We start from the raw sequence: 6,331 nt of genomic DNA on the forward strand, positions 1-6,331 counted from the left end.
AAAATGTTGTGGTTTTCAATTTGTCTTAGAAGCTTAAAAAATGTTCACATGTTTGAATTTTTTTAGTAATTTTAAAAATTGTTCATACTTTTGCAAAATTGTTCAAAATTTCTAAAAATGTTGCCATTATCAAATTTTGTTCTCAAAATTCAGAAAATGTTCACGTTTTCCAGAAAAATGTTCAGGACTTTCAAACTTTGTTTCTATAAAAAAACCACACTTACAAAACAAAAAATGAAGTTTCAAAATTTGTTTGAGTTGTTCAAAAAATTGTCGGATTTCAAACATGCTTTGCTTTTTTAAAAAATTGTTCACAATCTCCAGGAAATGTTGAAAAAACAAAAACTGTCCAGATTCTGCTATGTATTTAGTTCTTGAGTTTGGGAGTTCCATTTTCATCACAAATGCTTGCTAGCTCCACTGGTTAGGTGCGATGCTACCCCACATGTTGTGGGAGATCTATCATCCCAGTGAGGTGCCTTGTATTCCCTATTTAGTTCAGAATTTTGGTTGCACACGCCTGTTACTATACCTTTTGTCTGAATTCTGCTTGCATACACCTGTACTATAATATACTAGTACATGAATCTGACTTGTAGCATGAAATTAGATATATTTGGTCGGGACCAAACACTGTCCTACACAAAGACCAAAGACCGAATAATGGAAAACCAGAATAATTTTAGTCGCCAATTATGGAAGACCGAAAAGACCGGACCAAGCAAACCAAAAACACCAATTTTCCTGCTATAAAAAATTGTCAGCTTGCAATAAAGAAATTCCCATATATACTAAAAAAAAACTGTAGGGCGCTCTGAACTGAAGGTAACCTGCCCTGCCACAAAACGCACGTCTCTGCGATCCGTGAGCCGACCACTAATACGTATTCTCTGTTCTAGTAACCCCGCTCAAATACGTAATCTAGCATGTTCCCCGAAACGTCTTCTTCCTCCCCTCCGTCGCCGTCGCCGGCCTCCAATGGCCATGGCGCTTTCCTCTCTCCTCCGGGAACCGGCCCTAAAATCAATGGGCAATGGTCTGGGTAACCATGGTAGGTAGGCCTCCTGCCGGCGACCCTGCCCCTCTTCGCCGCCAGCTTTCCAGATCCACAAAAAGTTGGCATCCTCATCCTCTTGGGTAGGTAGGTAGGTAAGGTCGTGCTGCGCTGCCTGTTAGTTTCATCTCCTGCGCTGGTTAATTTGCTGGATGTTACCTCCTACTCCTGCTGCTGCTGCTGCTGCTGCTTTTGTTCTCTGAATCAATGGATGATACTGATTCGTTTCTAGTCTATGATTCCACTTTTTTTGGTGTTCACATTACTAATTTGTTACTAGGTATGTAAAACATTTACCAGGGAATTTTCTATTTCTGCTGTTGCTACCGCCTACTATCCCTTATGATTTTCCTTGTGTACAAATCAATATACAGTCTGACTGACCACTAATTTGCTTGGACTGACAAATTCATTCATGTAATTGCTGAAAACTGCCATTGCACAACACTGGGCAACAAACTTGCTGCATTACTGGAGGTTGAGGATGCGATTTATCGGATCTTTTGAAGTTTTAAGAACCCAATGTAATTGCTGAAAACTGCCATTGCACAACACTGGGCTTATATCTAATATAGGTTGCAAAGAAAACAAATGCTTGCTAACTGAAGTGGCTTGTATTTGTTGCAGGGTCATATCACTCCAGCTCGAATGTCAACAAGACTCCATGCTCCGGCAAACAGGAGGCACGCATCTCTGCCGTCGCAGCTCTTATCAACGCCCGCTTTGGAGGCAGTGTCTTTGAGCCTCAGCACAGAAACCAAGCACTCCCGCATTCTATCTTTATGTATGCACCTACGAGAGTCTTGTTGATGGTTTTGACAAAGATATCCAGTGACAGTAACCAGTCTAGACACACTTGCCTTGGTGATATGAATATGAGATCTCCGCAATACATTGCAATTTAGTTAGCTTCTTTGTTGACTTGTGTGAGGATCCGAGGCAGGCATATAACCATGTGGGCTCAGGCCCTGCCAAATTGCATCTGCGTTTTCAAACCCCCCTTTCTTTTTAATAAGCCAAGGCGTGCGCTTCAATTAGCTTGGTTCTTAGCCTTCTTGTTAATGTTGACTACTGATTAATGAAGGAAGGAAGCTTGTTCACAAAAAAAGTTATATATGTCTGTTTATTTTAGTGTTCTTAACCTGATCCGATGAATTTTTTTTAGCTACATAAACAAATAAAATCGGATTGTTTTTCTAATAAGAAAAAAGAGGAACTTCTGAAACCCTCTAGAACTGTAGGTCCACTGGTTTACCTGAAGCATGAAGTAATGTTGCCTGCATGTGCACAGTTTTGAGAATAGAAAAACAATTACACTGTTCCCTTTCTGGACCTCTACAGAACAAGCTCTAGTGCTACTGTTGCAAATCACCATGGCTCTCCATTTATTCGATACAGTTGTAAAGCATCATCACTCTAAGGACAATTACTAACTGAAACGTTACATAGTTTGTTTATTCAAGGCTATTCTGGATTTCTCGAGTCGAGGCTTCTTTTTCTGCTCCATGCCCCCCTATAAATTTGAGGTACGCATCTCTGATTGCATGCATCTCTTCCGCTGCATCTCTCGTTAGTGCTCGGTCTCGAGGTTGTTGCTTTGAGCAGAATATGCCAAGCTTGAAGACTGAAACCAACAACTCCTGGATTCTAATACTTGTACTGTTATCATGTTGTCCGCTGTGCAGCCACATTGTTGGGTCAGCTATCTCCAAGGTTCTATCTGGAAGAGCATCCTCAGCAAACTTATGCAGATCCAATGAATCTCCGAATGTGCCTTCTGTTGGGCTCCTTCCGGTAAACATCTCAAGCAGCAATATGCCAAGGCTATAAATATCACCAGCCGTTGAGGCCGCAGAGCCTTCTCCATACTCTACAATTATGCAAAGCTTTCTGGTTAGCATGCCATATTCGAGTGAAAAGGAAAATATAAAATTAGAATAGTTTCGGTCACCTGGAGCAACATAGCCTATGAAACCTCTAATTCCAGTTGAGCCATATGAAGTTTGCATCCCCTCGCTTGTATTTTCTTGAAGGATCCTTGATATGCCAAAGTCACCAACTCGTGCACTCATGTCTCCAGCAAGAAGAATGTTGCTTGGCTTAAGATCGCAATGGATTACCAATGGTTGACAGTAGTTGTGCAGATATTCTATTGCGTCCACAATATCAGCAGCAATATCGAGCCTCTGGGCAAGGCTAAGCGTGTTGTTTGTGGTCGGTTCTTGAGATTTTGGATGAAGCCAACCATCCAAGTTACCATTGGGCATGAACTCAAAAACCAATGCCTTGAACTCTTGACCTTGGTGGTTGACGCTCGAACAGGAAGTAATGATCTTAATCAGACAACGGTGTCGTATCCTTCTCATGGCCTCACATTCAACCTCAAAACTCTTGGAATACCTAGATTGACCAAGATTAAATACCTTGACAGCCAATGTTCTATCTTCAGTGTCCAAAACACACTTATAAACCGCACCATAACTTCCTCTCCCAAGCAAGTTGGCTATTGAAAATTCATTAGTTCCCCTCAATAATGCATGATATGGGATTCTCTTGTAATGGTCATCAACAATTGAATTGTGTGCTAATGTCTTCTGGCTTGGTTTGAGCTTCTTGCAAAATATCCAAAGAAGAAGAATAACTAAAAGTGACAGCAAGATTGCTCCGGCTGTTGCTAGAGAAATTACAAGAGACTTTGGCATCCTTTTTCTGTTCTTGCTTGAGGGGCTTGTGGGGCATGGAGCCAAGTGAAGTTGAGGTGTACCACCACACAAATTAATATTCCCAGCAACTACTAAGTAAGTGATGTTTCTGAAAACACCTTCATCTGGCACCTCACCTTGCAAATTATTGAAGGATATATCCAGTACAGACAATGATGTCAAATTCTGTAGAACTGATGGGATTGACCCTGATAAGCTGTTGTGTGCTATGTATAGTTCTTCCAGGCTTCCAATATGGCCAAGAGCATCAGGAATATTACCAGAGAGCTTATTCATGGTCAGGTTCAATACTCTGAGCCCCTTTATATTTCTCAGTGACAGAGGTATGCTTCCCTCAAACAAATTGTTGTCTAATGATAGCCATTCCAACACTAAGCAGTTCTGAATACTATCAGGTATCTTGCCAAACAACTGGTTTCCTGATAGAGTCAGTCGGTTAAGATCTGTCAAACGACCAACTTCATTAGGAAGGGGACCAGAAAGGGAATTGTGTGACAAGTCCAAATACCAAGAGAGGCCGGGTAATTTAAAAATCTCTGTGGGTATTGAACCGTTAAGGTGGTAATTCTTTGACAAATCAAGTACAAAGAGGTTTTTCAACTCTCCCAGGCTTGCCGGAATTGACCCCTCCAAGTTGCCATAATATGCATAAAGCCTATTTAACTGGGAAAGGTTTCCTAGCGATGACGGTATGAGCCCAGACAAGCTATTGTTGTACAAGCCTAGAGCGACCAAGTTCTCTAGCTTACCGACGGTCTCTGGAATCACTCCGGATATCAAAGTATGTGCTATCCAAGTACTTCCAGACCAACCAGATTGCCAATGTCTGCAGGGATACTCCCAAAGATCCTATTGTTCATTACCTGCAAGAACCGGAGGGTCGTTGAGAGGTTCACAATTGGACCAGGTAGTTGTCCTCCAAAAGAATTGATGCTGAGTTCCAACGTCTTCAGTTTGCTGCAGTTTGCCAAAGAAGTGATGAATTCCCACCCATCATTGTCATCCGCTTCAAGCTTATTGTCAGCAAAGTACAGTGTCTGGAGAGCTCCCAGCTTCCCCAATGTGGGAGGCACGTACCCACTAAATCCATTATGGTAGAGGCCAATTGTTTCAAGGGAAGATATGTTGGATATTGAGGAAGGGATGGTTCCTGTGAATTGATTATGACCCAAGCCAAAATAATACAACTTGGGGAACTTGCTACCAATATCATCCGGAATGTTTCCGTGCAACTTATTATACCCTACTTCAAATGCTCCCATCAACGACCAATTGTAGAGAGAAGGTGGAAGCATACCGGAGAGGTTGTTTCCAAAGAGATTGAAAAAACGCATGCTCTGGATGCTGCCAAGCCCTGGTGGAATCGAGCCAACGAGCTGGTTATTGGAGAGGTCCAGGACTTGTAGACGGGACAAATTGGCTAGTGACGCTGGGATGGGCCCTGTGAAGCTGTTGTTTCTCAGCGAGATCGCTACCAGGGCTGTGAGCTTCTCGCCGAGCTCAGCCGGGATGCGCCCGCTTAGCTTGGTGTTGTACAGTCCCATATTGGTCATGCTGGTGCAGGAGCTCAGGTTGACTGGTAATGTGCCGGAGAAGGAGTTTTCTCCCAAGTAGAGCTCCTGCAGGCGGCGGAGGCGGCCGAGGCTCGCCGGAATGTCCCCGTGGAGCGAGTTGGTGCCCAGGTCGAGAGTCCGCAGGAACGTGAGGTTCCCGATGGCCGGGGAGAGTGGCCCAGTGAGCCCGGTGGCGTTCAATCTCAGCGCCACCACCCGCGCTGGCCTTCGGTGGCTGCACGTCACGCCTTTCCAGCTGCAGAAGCCGGCGCTGCTGTTCCAAGAGGCCAGCAAGCCACCATTGCTGAGGTGCGCTTTGAAAGCAAGCAGCGCGGCCTCGTCGCCAGCGGTCGCCGTCATGGCGATCGACAGGACGGCCAGGAATGAGCATAGCAAACTCATGACTCCCAGTGCCATTGCTTGGTTTGGTTGGCAAGTAGTAGTAGCCTGCTCTGCTCTGTATATGCTTCTGGGCTCGCTTGATTGCTAATATTCTAAGATGTACAGCAAGTTGCTCTCACTTCCCAACTAACAGTAATTAATGTAGAGTTTGTCTTGTTTTGACGACTTGGAGACCTCAAACCTGTCTTTAGATGCGTCAGCTAAATAGAGGAATTAATAATGTGGCAAGTCGGTGAGCTAGACATGTCAATCGTCTCAACTCTATATACTCCCTTCGTCCCAAAATAAATGTTTGTACTAATTTTAGTACAAAGTTGCATTAAGATTGAGACACTTATTTTGTGATGGAGGGAGTATTATGTTAGTAATCAAGAGTGATGTTGTCTTTGTATAATGAATGCTAAACAGACAAGTTTAATTAGGAGTAATCAGAAGAGGGATCTCTTGTTTAGTTTCCAAATCAAATTGCTCTCACTGAATCTCTGAATGTATATCGATCGGTTTGGCTGGCTGGCTGCTGTTTTTGAAATAGTTACATTCTTTTTTTGAGACTTGCAATAGTTACATTCAGTAATGAGTAGAGGGATTTGCATCATTCA

General features: G+C 43.3%; 1 long non-coding RNA gene and 1 pseudogene across 4 annotated transcripts; one reads left to right on the forward strand and one right to left on the reverse strand.

The window, feature by feature from the left end:
- Positions 1 to 854: 854 nt before the first annotated feature.
- On the forward strand, positions 855 to 4,413 carry LOC123135846 (uncharacterized). Of its 4 annotated transcripts, none has more exons than XR_006466278.1 (5): positions 855 to 1,578; positions 1,682 to 2,580; positions 2,740 to 2,848; positions 3,135 to 4,100; positions 4,173 to 4,413. It is a non-coding gene; the product is annotated as an uncharacterized lncRNA (long non-coding RNA). The 4 variants fall into 4 exon arrangements; XR_006466276.1 differs by having other exon boundaries at positions 856 to 1,578; positions 2,740 to 3,852; positions 3,994 to 4,100; XR_006466277.1 differs by having other exon boundaries at positions 856 to 1,578; positions 1,682 to 1,838; positions 2,504 to 2,580; positions 2,740 to 4,100.
- Positions 2,502 to 5,747, reverse strand: LOC123135845 (receptor kinase-like protein Xa21; annotated as a pseudogene).
- Between the last annotated feature and the right edge of the window lie 584 nt (positions 5,748 to 6,331).

Source organism: Triticum aestivum, chromosome 6B (assembly GCF_018294505.1).
Source record: "Triticum aestivum cultivar Chinese Spring chromosome 6B, IWGSC CS RefSeq v2.1, whole genome shotgun sequence".
Taxonomy (NCBI): Eukaryota; Viridiplantae; Streptophyta; class Magnoliopsida; order Poales; family Poaceae; genus Triticum; species Triticum aestivum.